This window comes from Ctenocephalides felis, unplaced genomic scaffold (assembly GCF_003426905.1).
Source record: "Ctenocephalides felis isolate EL2017-DRISC unplaced genomic scaffold, ASM342690v1 CF-g0.4_SCAFFOLD_01492, whole genome shotgun sequence".
Taxonomy (NCBI): domain Eukaryota; kingdom Metazoa; phylum Arthropoda; class Insecta; order Siphonaptera; family Pulicidae; genus Ctenocephalides; species Ctenocephalides felis.
Genome location: NW_020537646.1, coordinates 21,133,804 through 21,152,817, shown reverse-complemented (window position 1 = coordinate 21,152,817; position 19,014 = coordinate 21,133,804). Strand labels below are relative to the sequence as shown.

The following is a 19,014-nucleotide window of genomic DNA, read 5'->3' as shown; positions in this document are numbered from 1 at the left end:
GGGGAAGTCCCCTAGTGGCGGATACCTAAGGTTATTTATAAATAAATCAAAAATTATTTAACGAATATTAAATTACGATTCATGTTAGATACAAAGTTAGAAATCAAACTAAAACCGCAATCTTGCTAAAAATAATTAATACTATCAATCAAACTTTGGTATAAAAAATATGATTTAAACAGTGGCACACTTTGGAATGTTTGCACATGTGTCGTTGACGAATATTCCTAGATATTGCAAAAAATCCCTATTTATCCCCCTTTTGGCTGGGCCACACCGATGCTCTGAGCTGGAGCATTAATCATAAGATTTTTATTCTTTGACTAGGAAATACGAAGAATGGGGGTACGTAGTGACCGTTAGCACTCATACAGAACAAAATTAAATACTTGGAATAAATTACAAAAATTCTCACAAAAAATACCAATATGTTTACTGTCCGGCACTAAGGGACGACTTAGTGTCCGTGCTAAGGGATAGACATTTTTGTTCAATTGGTGACCCTACTAAAAATTGGTTAAAAGATCTAATAATATTTACCATTTTACGGATAACACTCAAGTACAACTTTTATCTTCACCCTTAACATTTAAGTAACATTTGTATTTCATATAAACCTTTTATTAGCTACTTGCCTATGTAAATAAATTAGTAAACAAATTTTGATTATCCCCTTGAAAAGTAGATTAAAAGTTAACGAATAGTTCTGAATCAACCCCTACGAAACTTTAATGCTTAAAAAGCACAGTGTTTTTATTTTCTCTAATAGTTTTGATAAGATCGTCGAATAATAATTATAAAGAGTCCCTAAACAAAAGACGCCCGTGATATGTACATCGCGGACCCTACCGCTGCGTTGTTATCAGGATCTTGAACACATTTGTCAGGGGGGACAAACCAGTACGAGAAATAGAGAAATGCATCGCGTGACTCACTGAAATCGGAGCACGCTATGAATTATAAGTCCCATTCGCTTGTAGTACTACGTTCGATATAATAATACTACACTTCTTCTACCACAAACGAAACTACGAGCATTAACCCGGACTTATACGAGACCTTATTTATTATTTGCTACAAGAAAAGTCTAGCATACGTGAGCATTGCATCATGTGACGAATAACTCGAGGAAGAATTTACATTTTTGTAGGTATAATGACTTAACTTTATAATTATATGGTAATGACTTAAGGTGGTTGGCGAAGAATACAAAAATTCAGGCTTCAACTATTATGGCGCCTTAGATTCTAACAGTATTGACAAAATGTGAAGAAATTACTAGTGGTGTATGGCATCGTGCCTTAAGGCAAATTGCTGAAACTTTCCGTTCCAAATTTTTTTTTTTCAAAATTACATTTTTACACTTAAAAAAAATTGATTTTTGAGAAATTTTAAATTTTTGAAAAAAGATTGTCTTTTTTTGGAAAAGAACTTTTGGATTTTATTTATTTTAAAATATTTTGAAAATTTTCAACTGTTTTTTCAAAGCAATCGCACTGTTTTAGCTTAATAGACCTTAATAAACCTTTATTTGAGCACCGTTGTTTAGTTTAATAGACCTTACTATAAATTTTAGGTGTACGCTACTTAAATGTTTTATAAAATGTATTGTTAATTTTAAGATATATTCAACATGTTTCCTTCTATTACCTGTATAAAAGCTCACACTTGGGTGAGGTAAACGAACCAATTAAACTTTTACACTGGCAATGATATAAACCAATAAATAATAGTCAACAAAAATTAAATTTTGTTAAAAAAGCTATTTTTCAAGTGATAAATTAAATAAATAGTTATATAAATTCTACTGATAAATATTTTTGATAAAATACTAGATCAAGGCTATATACAGTGTTACCTCTTCAAAAAATGTACCGATGAAATTTATATTTTGCATTGGTTGTATAATGTAGCTATTGTTTCTAAAAATCCCTTTGAATTGGATTTTATTTATTTTAAAATATTTTGAAAATTTTCAACTGTTTTTTCAAAGCAATCGCACTGTTTTAGCTGCATAGAGATATCGAAGCGCGTAAGCGCCACGTCGCTGGCTGAATTATTAAAATCGGACGCTCCGTTCTATCAAAAATGAGTTACCGTTTTTAGCTCTTTTTGTCCCGTATCTTCAAAACGACTAGACCTGCCTTTGCTATAAACTAATCAGCACGTCTCCTTATCAATACAATCGAATGTTTCTGACTATCGAAATCGGTTGATCAGTGTCCCCAACATCGTTGACGAAAATTTGTATCCGCACACCACCCACACGTACACACACACACATACATCCATTTTTTCTAAGGTATGCAAAAATGTTCGAAAATCTTTGAAACGTGAAGATATATAAAAGGATATATAAAAACTTACCCTACGAGAAGTTAATAAAAAAATACTATTTTAATTTTTTCCTCTTATGCAAAATATATAACTTCAATTAATATAAATTTAAAATATATAAATATATTTGAAATATATAAATTTAATAAAATATTTAATGCATTAAAAACAGAAACGTGGTTCATAAAAGAAGCAAAGTAACCACGTTAAATAGAGATAATGTTGAAAAAACATAAATTGTGGGTACTACAATAAGCATCTTCATTTTCATATTATAATTTTCATAGAATAATAATAATAAGCAAAAATATAAAAATTCTATAAAACTGGTAAAAATATGATATAAAATAAGATGAGAGACACCTGTGATCATACCATGCGCTGAAATTTAAATTTTTCTACTTTATGAATACTAAAATCCTATTGACGGTACATCCTATTCAAATATAGGATACCTTAGTCAGATAAAATATGTAGCATAGATTAAATTAAAGTTTAATTTTTTTTTAAATTTCTTCAAATAAAGCAAAATATTTGTATAGAAAAATTATGTTACTAACAGTCAGAATCTATTGAATAATTTTCTAAAAAAATATAATTCAAGTATATAACTAAATAAGTAATATTATATAATATTATAAGTAGTATATGATATTGCATGAATGTTTGGGCTTCACGTATCAAGTACCAAAGTGCTTAAAGTTAGGCATAAGTATGTCAAATATAAGGAAAGAAATTATATTCAGTTTTGCGTTATATGCACTGTAGTTTCGTAAACTTATATAGTTCTTTGTATATTATCCACGTTGTACTACATCAGTTCGAATCATGTGTGTATATGTAGGGCAGCAGGTTACTGGCACCAGGTTAATAGATCGGTAATTACAAGCCGCCACAACACGCGAACTGAATAAATCAGAAATGCAAGTTTCGATCGTGTTTTGTTACAGCAGGCCTTTCCTTTTCCGATGCTCTTTTATTTTGTACTAGAAAAGTAGAGTCAGTTAGAAATCGGCGAATTATAAGCAAGTATAACATTTTATATTTTGAATTATTTTTAACAGCGTTGTGGCTATTGATCCCAGTAAAAAACAAATATTCAAATTCAGAATAAATATTTTTATATTAAAAAATATGAAATTAAGTATTTATTCAACTGAGTAATGTAGGAAAGTTAAAGGTGCGCAGGTAAAGAGTTCCACCACCGATATCTCAAAAAGAAGTGAAGTAAGATTTTCTTAGGAACAACATTTAAAAACAGAGTGAAAAAGATGTATAACCAGCCATCACCTTGATTCTTAGGACGTTTCTTCAGGGGATAAACGGCAATGTTTGAAAATCCATAACAGAAGTCTTTTCTTTCGTTGTTAGTTTTTTGGTTGTGAGCACTGATGTTTAGTTTACGAGGCCTGAATATAATTTTTAGGTGTACATTATTTAAATGTTTTATAAAATGTATTATTATTATATTATAATAATATTATGTTATTATATTAAATTATTGTTATTATTATAATGTATTGCTATTTTAAGACAGATTCAACAGTTTTTTAAATCATCTCTATAAAGCTTGCACTTGGATAGGGTAAAAAAAACTAAACCTTTACTCTGGCAATGGTGTAAACAATAAATAATAGTAATTAAAAATTAAATCAAGTTAATATTATTCAAGAAAGCTTAATATAAATGTATTTTTCATATTCACGTGGAGTGAATATGAAATAGCCCTAGATTAGGTTTAAACTTAAGATGTTTTATTTACCTTTTACATTTCATCTATAAACTTTTCCTTCAAAAAATTTGTATGACATGTCTTAAGTGATTAGAGAATCTACGATGATTTTACTAAGAAAACGGCATGAAGCAATGAATTAAAATTTATGTCCAATAAATATAAAATATCAAAAAAAATCTTGATATTATCATTGATGTATCAAAATATATTAATGATTTAATTTGATCATCACACAAAATTCAAAGGAAAATTGAAAACCGAAATTAAGGCTATTTAAGGTGCCTGAGGTAAAATATGCTTAAGCACGATAATTAATCCTTATACTTTAAAATTTCATGTAAAAAAGAGAATTTTTCAGGAAATAAATTAAATAAATAGTAATTTCAACGCTACTGATGAATATTTCTGACGAAATACCAGATCAAAGTTATATACAGTGTTATATCTGTGTAAAAAATATACTCGTAATTTAATATTTTGCATTGCTTGAATAATGTATATTATATCACAAAATCCCAGAAAAATTAAAAATAAGATATTGGACCTGTTTGCCTCCTAGCCGCCCTATTATACCCCGCGTATAGGGTGACAAGATCCATAAGACAAAATTTTGAAAAACAGAAAAAAACACATTTCTACAATGATGAGTTAGCTGGAAGTTCTACTGAACATGGTCAGATGGTTGTTTATTTGATATGTGTTATTTGTTATGATATCATTGGTTTGGTTTAATTCAAAATAGCATTGCTCAAAGTCAAATTGAATCTTTGTGTCCCGCACTACCCTCTCTCTCTCTCTCTCTCTCTCTCTCTCTCTATATATATATATATATATATATATATATATATATATAAATTAATTTAGAAATATGAACAAACAACACTCTTTTCTGCACTAATTTTTTAAATAATAATTTTCACAAACGTTTCGAGACTAGGTTTGCCTCATCATCAGTGTATTATAATTTAAAATTTAAAATATGGAAATATAAATTAGCATTGAGTATATCGAATGCCTTGTAACGGATAACACATAATTCTAATTTAGATTTCCATATTTTAAATTTCAAATTATAACACACTGATGATGAGACAAACCTAGTCTCGAAACGTTTATGAAAGTTATTATTTAATAAATTAGTGCAAAAAGAGTTTTGTTTGTTTATATTTCCAAATTAATATCTATCATCCACTCAGAATACATTTGTTATATATATATATATATATATATATATATATATATATATATATATAGATAAGTCACTATCCATAATAAATTCTGATATATTATCCATTCCACCAAAACATCGTCAGCAAAGTCGTAAAGCTTCGCAGACGAAGAAACTCTAAAAAGTCTATATAAGGAATGAAATCGAAAACGCATCTCGAGTAATCCAGACATTTGTTCAAACTTCAAATATATCTTCGACATCGACTGAAAGAAAATGAAAGGAAATGTAAGCTGTAACCAAATAGCGATATATATTTCAGTCACTTTCGTCGGCGACGGCGGCGGCCGCGGCGATCGAAGTGAGGTGATTGACCGCGCCTCGTGTGCATATAATGACTCCTGGAAAACCGTCTGGTGTGGGTCTAGGCTCCTGGGCCACCGAACTATGTTTTATGGAACCGCAAGACTATCGGGGAATCTGGGGTGATTTCATTTCATAACGACAAGGGTGTGACAAATATAAACATTTAGTGAAGGAGCCGGAGAAAATTTGATAATATTTTTAATCATTATTCTATCTCTAAAATTAGTGGATTAGCAGCAGAATCTTAGCTCATTGTTATTTGATTTATAAACTACTTCATTGTTCGTAATTTAACATGTTAATTGCCATATCAGTCATATGTACCATGAAGTTCTGTATGATCGATGTCAAAAATATATGTCAGACTTATGCAATTTGCAAGAAGACCACATTCTATTAAAGAATTTAGAATTTAGAACTTTAAAGAAAGAACCATAATAATTTAAACATTTTCTCATTGTTTATGTATATTGGTTGTTTGTTGTCTTTAAAAATGGTGAATTGTACATTTTATACATCTAATACATCAAATACCATTCATGTATGTGCAGTGCTGGATTTACAGTAGGGGCAGTCGAAGCTACTGCCCAGGGCGGCAGATTTTCGGGGACGGCAAAATTTGGATAGTGAGAAAAAAATGCTATACAATGTAATTAACTAATTGTTTTTAATAACAGTTTTTATTACAAGAAATATAATTAACTTTTGTTAATTTATATAAAGCATAATACGATTGTAATGCAAAATTTGGGTTTAAATAGCCGATTATTAAAATGTATTATTTTGCTTTGCCTTAATTTCCGAACGAAAATTATCAAATTGGTTAATAAGTTATTATCAAATTTGGCAATTTGGCTAATATAAAGTTCCGTAAACAAGCTGAAAGTGTAAGAAAAATATGTTCTTCAGATCTCGAGCCTTCTTGAGACGACAAATTTGTGCACTTTTAAGCGCCAAAAAAAAATTAAAGTCTAGTGACGCATGGCATTGTTCCATTAATTACTGCAAATTACTGGAACTTCTCGTACTGAAAATTACATTTTATAAAAAGCTTTAAAATTTTTCGAAAAATGAAAAAAAAGCCCTTTAAAATACTTCTTTTTTATATCTATATTAAAATTTGATTTGAAAACTATGATTTTTTTTCAAAGCAATCGCGCTCCGAAAAATTTCAAGAAAATTTAATTTTTATTTTTGGTACGGGAATAATATATAAAAACAATTCAAGTAAAATTTCAGGGATAGGGTGGCATTTTTGTCAGTGCCCTAAGGCGCCAAATTTCTAAATCCGGCCCTGTGTATGTGTGACATAAAAAATAGTATTTTCCAAATTCCATTTTCCTAAATTATCTAATAAAGTTAGGTTTATGCAATTTTTTTTCTGTACTATATGATGTACCAAATGTGTAATAGTAAAAACGTTTTTATATTCTAAGCAAATTTTTACGGTACTTTATATTTTGCTATATCAAAAAAGTTCAGCTTTCGTCGACTCTTAGATTACTTAAACTATCACATAAACGAGTTCTGAATTTGAAGCTATTCGTGCCTTCCACCAACTTTAACACATTTATGGTTATTCGTTTCTAATATTTCATATGAAAAAGGAAGAAACCCAGTTTAGTTTATTCAGCAATGTAATGATATGGATAAAATTTACAAAATTTATTAAAATTACGCATGAGGTTATAATTTAATGAACTATTTGGAATGAAAGGCTTAATATATATTGATATTCATAAACGTAAAATATTGTATGCAAGTTTTTTTTTTAATTTATAGTACATATTATAAAAAATTAATAAAAAACCTACAAATTTCAAAATATCAAAAATAAATAATAAGATTTTTTTAAATTGAATAAAAAAAAAATTAATTTTTTTCATAATTTTTTCATAAAATTAGTTATATAATGATTTATAATGAGTTCTATAATGATTTATTATTGCATCCCATAGTTTAGTGTTTTTCAGAAACCTATTATCTTTAATGACTGCATCTAATTAGAGAATTATTTGTAAAAAGCAAATACACTACCTATTTTTCATGTAGGGTAGAGCGGGCTTAAAGGTCCGCGGATCAAAAAATCCACCACCGATATCTCAGAGATCAGTAAAGTTAAGAATTTTTTAACAACAATATTTGAAAGTAAAAGGCAAAAGCCAGCTATCACCTTGATTCTTACTAAAAAATCCATAACAAAAGTATTTTTATATATATTTTCTTGCGTTGTTATTTGTTTTGATTGTGACCACTGTTGCTTAGTTTACCAGACCTTAATATAACTTTTAAGTATTCGTTATTTAAATGTTTTATAAAATTTATTGTTGATTTCAATATTATATTAATTTAGATTCAATAGTTTTTTTCATATAATCTCTAAGAAAGCTTGCACCTGCGTGGGGTAAAAGCGACCAACTAAATCTTCACTCTGGCGAAGGTGTAAAAAATAAAAATTAGAAAATAAAAAAATTAGGTTGAAATATGAAATTTTGCAAGAAAAACATTAAATAAATAGTCCCAAATGGCTGACGAATATTTCTGATAAAATACTAAATCAAGGTTAATTACAGTGTTATCTCTGTAAAAAATGCACCCATATTTTGTATTGATTGAATATTGCATCTTTTATTTCATAAAAGCCCTTTAAATTTAAAAATAAAATATTTGACCTGTTTGCCCCCTGGGCGTCTCACCTTACCACGCCGAAGGGGTAAGAAGGACCAGATAATACATTTTTCAAAAACAGAAAAAAACAAATATTTATAATGATGAATTTGGAATCTGGGAGTTTTACTAAACATAGTCAGATAATTGTTTGCTTGATATGTGTTATTTGTTGTGTTGTGATATAATATGATTGCTTTTTACAATATAACTGCCCAAAGTCAAATTGGACCTTTGTGCCCTACCTAACTTAACCTCACCTTATAATTCAAATGGAATAGTTAATTGAACATATTTTATCCTAATGTTACATTCTCTACCTTATATTTGAAGACAAGGTGCCTAACAAGCAATTGATCCTAGAAGTGATTTAGTATTCCAGTGGGGAAATGAATTTCTCGGTACGATGACAGAATATGTAAGTCGAGCGCGGTTCAAATGATGTGACACACTCGACAATTCACGTAATATGCTCTCACATGTGATATTGATCGATATATATATATATATATATATATATATATATATATATATATATATATACATCGCTTCCGTAGTAAATATAACGCCAATGCGAACGGAATTATAATTGATAATGTCACCCATAATATGGGATAATCTAATTTAATTTTTAATGATCAATATAGTGCAATACGCGGTGATCCTACATGTACTTACAGGTAAATTGAATGGTAATAACTTTATTAGTATATTTTACATAACGAGCAGTCGTAGTTGCTTTTTTTCAAATTCAACAGAAAAGGATTATGCACTCAATGTTTAAAAAATAAAATTATATAAATTTCAATAAGAATCATAATGTAATTTTTTTATATTTAATTTTGTGAGTTATTTATGATGCTTTATATAAATTTATCATCAGAATAGATGTTTTCTTTCACAATATGAGTTAAATTTAAACAAATATGATAAAATTATTAAATTTGCACAAAATATTTACTGTATTCAGCGAATGTAAGTAATTTTATTTATATATATACTAATATCGTATATCAACGTGAATATATAAAAATTTACTCGGTTGAAATAAAATAATATCAAATTTCATGTATGAGTACAAACTATTGTTTATATGAACAAGTACGATAATGGGAAAAATATATACATAAAAATATCTGGAGTGACAATTCCACTATAAATATTACTGAATCACATTAGAAAAACAAGGCTTTTCATGAAAAACTCTATGTATGGGTTCGCATTTTGTTTCACCATTTGATTAAATAAATATACTAAATTTAGGTACAAATATTAAAAATAGACTGTATATATATATATATATATATATATATATATATATATATATATGAATTTGATTTTTGATGTTCGACGTTGAAACTTATTATTTGATTATTCACCTTAAAATAAGACAGATCATTTACTTTAAACTTATAGTTTCAAAAACACAATTAATTTAATTATGCTGCACAGAAAAGAAACACTAAACAAAAAATTAAAAACTAGTGGTGTATGGCATCGTGCTTTAAGGCAAATTGCTGGAGCTTTCCGTACCGTAACGAATTGTTCGAGAAAATATTAAATGTTTTCAAATAGGTTACTAAATACTGTAACATTGTCCAATATTTTCAAAAAATATATAAACTAAATTACAAAAATGAAATTATTCACTTAAAGTATATAAGTGAGCTTTAGAACTTTAACCAGAATTAAAATTGAAATCGCAATTATTTTCGAAATTTAAAAAAAATTAAAAATTGAAATGAAAAAATGTTTTGTTCCAAAATCAATTATTTCGTCAACACAACAGAAAGTTCTTTGAATCATTTAAATAGGACGCTTAGTTCTCTCAAAAACTGCCATTTTTTGCACGTTTAGCTATGTATCTTCGAAATGGCTGGGCTGCCTTTGCCATAAACTAAGAACCACTTCTCCCAATAACATAACTGCTGGGCCTGCCTTTGCCAAAAACTAATCAGCACATCTAACGTGAACAAAAAAATGCGGACATACAAAACACACACACACGCATCCATTTTTTCTGAGGTATGCCAAAATGTTTAGAACCCTTCAAAACGTCGAGAAATGCAAAAATTTTCATTTTCGATGTTCGGCCCATTACTATAACTACCTTATGGGAAGTTAAAAATATACTAAATTTGAGTACAATTATTGAAAATAGAAAAGATACAAAAAAACAATTTCATGTATTTATTCCGCTTACATTTTAATGAAAAGTATATATATATATATCTTATATATAAAAATGGAGCTCTCTTTCAAATGTCCGAATAAAACTCGAAAACGGCTGAATCGATTGGGCCAGTCTTAGTCTTGAAAAATTCGTGCTAATCCAGAGAATGTCCAAAAGGTAAGAAATTATTTCAAATCCGCGTAGAAACTTTACATTTTAAATTTGAAAATTTTTGTAGAAGCGTAATTTAAATAGAACAATGGACGGTGGCAATTTCATGAAATGTCAAACGCTTTTGACAGATGATGTTCAATTATGTTTAATAGGATGTTTTACGCGAATATTATTTTTTTGTGATAAATTTGTAGTAAGTAGTTTTGTTTGTAGTTTTATTTATATACAAAAACGTTAGTAAACGGGCCCCAAGTGTTACTAGAGACTCAAAATATAAACTTTTTTGATATGTTAATATGAAAATGCATTTTTGGCATATTTTTCTCAAACACGGTGCTCTGAAAGATCTTATTTGTATAATTATATGCTCATTGGTATTTATAAAACATTTTCTAGGTTATATTATTTTTTATTTATGTTATTTAAATTCAGAACCTAAATTTGGTATCGATCAAATGGACCTTTTGTCAAATAACATTTTTCCAGTTATAATTTCACAGAATTTATCGCAGAATAGATAGTAATATATGAAGGTCCGGGGTTAAAAAGGCCAACCACCGATTTGTCAAAAATCAGTAAAGTTAAGCATTGTTTAACAACAATATTTGAAAGTAGAGGAGAAAAGATGTATAGCCAGCTACCAGCTTGATTTGAAAACGGTAATCTTTGAAATGGCGGAGATAAACGGTAATCCTTGAGAATCCATAATAAAAGTATTTTCTTCCGTTGGTAGTTTTTAAGCATTAGTTAAAAATGTAATTATTTTGTAAAATACCTTTGAAACTATTTTAAACTATATTATTTAAATCTTTTTGCCACCTGCCCGTTTCAAGTTACCCCGCCTACAGGGTAAAAAGGTCTAGATAACAAATTTTTGAAAGACGGCAAAAAAGCACATTTCTACAATGATGAAGTAGAAGGCAGTTTATTGAACTCAGATAATTGTTCGTTTGATATGTGTTATTTGCTGTGATATAATTGTTATGGTTTTCACAATATAGTTTACATTTGCTCAAAGTCAAATTGGACTTTTGTGCCTCGCCCTGCTCTACATATATAGAATATTCAAAATGTTCAGAAACCTTTGAAACGTAAAGATATAAAAAAATTTCATTTTTGATTTTTTTGCGATTACTATAACTTGCCCTACGGGAAGTTAAAAAAATATATAGGCTTCGGATTATCCGGACATCCGATTATCCGGAATTCAGATTATCCGGAATTCGGATTATCCGGAATTCGGATTATCCGGAATTCGGACATCCGATTATCCGGACATCCGATTATCCGGACATCCGGTTATCCGGACATCCGATTATCCGGACATCCGGTTATCCGGACATCCGATTATCCGGACATCCGATTATCCGGACATCCGATTATCCGGACATCCGATTATCCGGACATCCGATTATCCGGACATCCGATTATCCGGACATCCGATTATCCGGACATCCGATTATCCGGACATCCGATTATCCGGACATCCGATTATCCGGACATCCGATTATCCGGACAACCGGGTATCCGGACATCCGATTATCCGGACAACCGATTATCCGGACAACCGACTATCCGGACATTCGATTATCCGGACATCCGATTATCCGGACATCCGATTATCCGACATCCGATTATCCGGACATCCGATTATCCGGACAACCGATTATCTGGACATCCGATTATCCGGACATCCGATTATCCGGACATCCGATTATCCGGACATCCGATTATCCGGACAACCGATTATCCGGACAACCGATTATCCGGACAACCGATTATCCGGACATCCGATTATCCGGACAACCGATTATCCGGACATCCGATTATCCGGACAACCGATTATCCGGACATCCGATTATCCGGACAACCGATTATCCGGACAACCGATTATCCGGACATCCGATTATCCGGACATCCGATTATCCGGACATCCGATTATCCGGACATTCGATTATCCGGACATCCGATTATCCGGACACCGATTATCCGGACATTCGATTATCCGGACATCCGATTATCCGGACATCCAATTATCCGGACAACCAATTATCCGGACAACCGATTATCCGGACAACCGATTATCCGGACATCTGATTATCCGGACAACCGATTATCCGGACAACCGATTATCCGGACATCCGATTATCCGGACATCCGATTATCCGGACATCTGATTATTCGGACAACCGATTATCCGGACAACCGATTATCCGGACATCCGATTATCCGGACATCCGATTATCCGGACATTCGATTATCCGGACATCCGATTATCCGGACAACCGATTATCCGGACATTCGATTATCCGGACATCCGATTATCCGGACATCCAATTATCCGGACAACCAATTATCCGGACAACCGATTATCCGGACAACCGATTATCCGGACATCTGATTATCCGGACAACCGATTATCCGGACAACCGATTATCCGGACATCCGATTATCCGGACATCCGATTATCCGGACAACCGATTATCCGGACATCCGATTATCCGGACATCCGATTATCCGGGACATCTGATTATCCGGAACCGATTATCCGGACAACGATTATCCGGACATCCGATTATCCGGACATCCGATTATCCGGACATCCGATTATCCGGACATCCGATTATCCGGACATCCGATTATCCGGACACCGATTATCCGGACAACCGATTATCCGGACATCCGATTATCCGGACATCCGATTATCCGGACATCCGATTATCCGGACATCCGATTATCCGGACATCCGATTATCCGCAATCCGATTACGGACATCCGATTATCCGGACAACCGATTATCCGGACAACGATTATCCGGACATCCGATTATCCGGAATCGATTATCCGGACAACCGATTATCCGGACAACCGATTATCCGGACATCCGATTATCCGGACATCCGATTATCCGGACATCGATTATCCGGACATCCGATTATCCGGACAACCGATTATCCGGACATCCGATTATCCGGACATCGATTATCCGGACATCCGATTATCCGGACATCCGATTATCCGGACATCCGATTATCCGGACATCCAATATCCGACAACCGATTATCCGGACATCCGATTATCCGACATCCGATTATCCGGACATCCGATTATCCGGACATCCGATTATCCGACATCCGATTATCCGGACATCCGATTATCCGGACAACCGATTATCCGGACAACCGATTATCCGGACATCCGATTATCCGGACATCCGATTATCCGGACAACCGATTATCCGGACAACCGATTATCCGGACATCCGATTATCCGGACATCCGATTATCCGGACATCCGATTATCCGGACATCCGATTATCGGGACATCCGATTATCCGGACATCCGATTATCCGGACATCCGATTATCCGGACACCACCGATTATCCGGACATCCGATTATCCGGGACATCCGATTATCCGGACATCCGATTATCCGGACATCCGATTATCCGGACATCCGATTATCCGGACATCCGATTATCCGGACATCCGATTATCCGGACATCCGATTATCCGGACACCGATTATCCGGACATCCGATTATCCGGACATCCGATTATCCGGACATCCGATTATCCGGACAACCGATTATCCGGACATCCGATTATCCGGACATCCGATTATCCGGACATCCGATTATCGACGACCGCCGATTATCCGGACAACGATTATCCGGACAACCGAATATCCGGACAACCGATTATCCGGACAACCGATTATCCGGACAACCGATTATCCGGACAACCGATTATCCGGACATCCGATTATCCGGACTTCCGATTATCCGGACTTCCGATTATCCGGACTTCGGATTATCCGGAATGTTATTTAAATTCAGAACATAAATTTGGTATCGATCAAATGACCTTTTGTCCGATTATCGGACATCCGATTATCCGGACATCCGATTATCCGGACATCCGATTATCCGGACATCCAATTATCCGGACATCCGATTATCCGGACATCCGATTATCCGGACATCCGATTATCCGGACATCCGATTATCCGGACATCCGATTATCCGGACATCCGATTATCCGGACATCCGATTATCCGGACATCCGATTATCCGGACATCCAATTATCCGGACATCCGATTATCCGGACACCCGATTATCCGGACATCCGATTATCCGGACATCCGATTATCCGGACAACCGATTATCCGGACAACCGATTATCCGGACAACCGATTATCCGGACCTCCGATTATCGGACATCCGATTATCGGACATCCGATTATCCGGACATCCGATTATCCGGACATCCGATTATCCGGACATCCGATTATCCGGACATCCGATTATCCGGACATCCAATTATCCGGACATCCGATTATCCGGACACCGATTATCCGGACATCCGATTATCCGGACATCCGATTATCCGGACATCCGATTATCCGGACATCCGATTATCCGGACATCCGATTATCCGGACATCCGATTATCCGGACTTCCGATTATCCGGACTTCCGATTATCCGGACTTCGGATTATCCGGACTTCGGATTATCCGGACTTCGGATTATTCCGGAATGTTATTTAAATTCAGAACCTAAATTTGGTATCGATCAAATGGACCTTTTGTCGAATAACATTTTTCCAGTTATTCGGACTCCGATTGAATTATACGATTCTTGATTCTCTAGAAATTGTCTAGCATATACCTTATTTAGCAAAACAACGTTTGCCGGGTCAGCTAGTATATATATATATATATATATATATATATATATGTTTAATTTGAGTTTAATATTCGGGCGTAACATCAATAAAAATAGTATGAGTTTTTTTAAAAAATTTATTTATTTAAAATCCATACGTTTCGGCTAGCATCTTAGCCATCATTCAGTGGTAATCAAGTTAAAATTTTGTATCCTAATATAGCATATGAAACCATTATTAATCCATGGTATGAGTATGTGCACATTGATAAGATATGTATTTTTTAACACAAACATCACAAATGGTAAAACACACTAATAATCATGATAACTTGACAAGTTGTCGAAACTATGTATTTACTCTTCGGAGTTTAGGATAGAAATCTAAATTTATATCCTAAACTCCGAAGAGTAAATACATAGTTTCGACAACTTGTCAAGTTATCATGATTATTAGTGTGTTTTACCATTTGTGATGTTTGTGTTAAAAAATACATATCTTATCAATGTGCACATACTCATACCATGGATTAATAATGGTTTCATATGCTATATTAGGATACAAAATTTTAACTTGATTACCACTGAATGATGGCTAAGATGCTAGCCGAAACGTATGGATTTTAAATAAATAAATTTTTTAAAAAAACTCATACTATTTTTATTGATGTTACGCCCGAATATTAAACTCAAATTAAACATATATATCAACATCAAATTCAAGACTATTCAAATATATATATATATATATATATATATATATATATATATATATAGTAATATCTTTGTTCGACGTTGAATCAGCTTCGAAAACATAATGAATTTAATTATACAGAAGGACACACACTAAACAAGCACATTAAAAAATCAAACATTTCCAACTGGGTTATATTTTTTAGGTTATTATAGGAAATTTTTTCAGTATCAGTTCATTTTGATCTCACGTAAATATAAATATATATAGTAGAATATATAAATGCTATAACATGTTTATTGTTTTCAGTTTCAATTATAATATTCAGTATGTTTTCCTTATAAAAGTTTTTATGATCAGTTACATTTGTTGTTGAAATTAAAAATGCTATTGAGATTATATTATATGATATATTATATGAGATATATTATATGTAATTATATATCACATATAATCAATATATTATAATATGCACTCAAATATGCATATATAATAAAATTTATTACCTTATAGTTTCATAAATCTTATCAAAATCCATAAATTCAGAATATAATGCTGCTTGAAATGTGACTGTTCATATATCACTCTCCAATAGTGCTATGTAAAATATTGCGTACGTCTAACCAGTCCTGAAGCATCATTTATATGGCCTGCTTAACTTTAATGTAGCCTGATACAGTAATCCCTGACCCGCTGCTGACCAGTCGGCAGCTGGCAGAGCGTCATTCAACTCACTAGGACCGTAACGCAAATCTGAATCCGAATTGCCCAAACGTGCATATCATTCGAAATAATGCCGAAAGGACCATACTCTGAATGATTATAAAAAAACGAGGGCCAGTGCTCTTGTAAAAGATCGAACGTCTTATAATAGTAATTATTTGATTGTAAAATATGTATCGTATTCACTTATCGTAATACACTTCAAATTATAATACAACCAAACAATAACGTGTTTAGTGATTTGAAAATGAACATAATGTTGATAAATAATAAATAATAATTTAAAAAAAAACAAATAATTATTATTACCTTATAATACTGAAAACATTTTTTGAAAACTTTACTGCATTAAATAGAGATTTGAATTTTGTTATCATGTTATCAATATCCAGAGGCCAAATCTCCGAATAAAATAATTATGTAAAATTACTAGTTCTTTATTAAATAGTCGTACGACGACATTAATATTCTAACGTTTAATCATTGGAGCTAGTCCTTAAAAGTTAAAACGGTGCTCCATCAAGAGTTGGTCTCCTCATAACTGCATACATATTTACTTAATTTAAATTATTTTAAATTAGTTTTAACTGAATTTACATTTTTATTTACTATTTGTTTTATATTTGTACATCTTTCCAGGGTAAAGATTCAGTTAGTTCATATTATTTATCCCACCCACAGGTAATAATATAGAGAATATTTAAAAACATGTTAAATCTATCTGAAAAATTATCATCTTATAAAACAATAAATAATGTAAATTCAAAAAATTATATCAAGATTTTCAATAACTAAACAAGTTTTAGCCATGGAAGTTAGGCCTTTAAAGTTAATACGATGTAAAATGCTCTATCAAAAATTGTATACAGTAGTTCATATTATTCACCCCACCCACATGTAAACTATTATAGTATAAAAATTATATAAAACATCTGTAGAATCTAATTGAAAATTATCATCTTGAAACAAATTAAATAACGGAAATTAAAAAATTATATCAAGATTTCATATACTAAAAAACAGTGCTCAAAAAAACTAACTACGAAAAAAAATACTTATATTCTAGATTTTTCAACATGACTGTTTATCTCCTGATAGCAACATTGCATGATTTAAGACGATAGCTAATACACATTTTTTCCCTACTACTTTCAATATTATTGTTTAAAATTCCTAACTTTACTTGTTTTTGAGATATCCGTGATGAACCTCTTTTTACCATAATGAAAAATATTAATAAAAGTTAAAACACATTTATATTAACTTCCCGTAGGGTAAGTATAGTAATCGCAAAAAATCGAAATGATGAAAATTTTATATATCTTTACATTCACAAAGGTTTTTAAACATTTTGGCATACCTTAGAAAAAATGGATGGTGTGTAGAAAAAGTTTATGGTGTGTGTTGTGTACGGATACAAATTTTCGTTGACGATTTCGGGAAACCGATCAACCGATTGAAAATTCAAAAAAACTTCGATCGTATTGATAAGGAGTACGTGCTGATAGTTTTTGTCGAAAGCAGGTCTAGCTGTTCCGAAAGATACGGGGCAAAAAGTGCCAAAAAAACAACGGTAACTATGTAAAATTCAAAAAAACATTTTACTGTATTGATAAAGATGAGAAAACTGATTAAATTTTTGGGAAGGCAGGTCTAGTGGTTATAGGCTCTCAATAAAATAAGTTAAAAAGTGTCATTGGCGGTCAAAAATATTTATTGGATATATATACATCAAATTATCGGTATTTTATAGATATTTTAATAATGTGTACACATTTTGTGTAATTTTTTTGGGTTCAACATTTTTAATTAAGGTACGGAAAGTATCAGCAATTTGCCTTAAGGCGCGATGCCATGCACCCCACTAGTTTGATTTTTAATTGTCATTTAAAAATCAAACATTAAAATCTTTGTCTAGAGTACATTAAGAGGTGTACCAGCCTTGTGTCTATAGGCGGTATACGCAAACATGGCAAATTTCCTATTAAACCCCACATCAAGAATTTTATTCGGATCTGATGACGTCCGCAGAAGTAATACAAGCAAGAAAACTACTAAAGACGTGTATGATCCGATGAAATCCGGAAGAAATAAACTGCCTCTCATTTGAAATGAGAGTGAGCTTGAGGCGTCTCTAAGAGAGATTTAAATATGTAATTCAATCGGGTTTGTCATCTTGGGGCACGAGAGATGTGAGGGATAAATTGCGCAGATTATGATGTATTTGCGCTGTTGGGAAATAGAAAATAAATAGAGTACTAATATTTTGTAGTAAATTGATTTTTGAAATTGAAGTAAAAATCATACAG

General features: G+C 32.0%; 1 pseudogene; it reads right to left on the bottom strand.

Moving 5' to 3' along the window:
- Positions 1-5,477: 5,477 nt before the first annotated feature.
- The window catches only part of LOC113371009, a 20,543-nt pseudogene continuing 7,006 nt past the window's right edge, over positions 5,478-19,014 (bottom strand).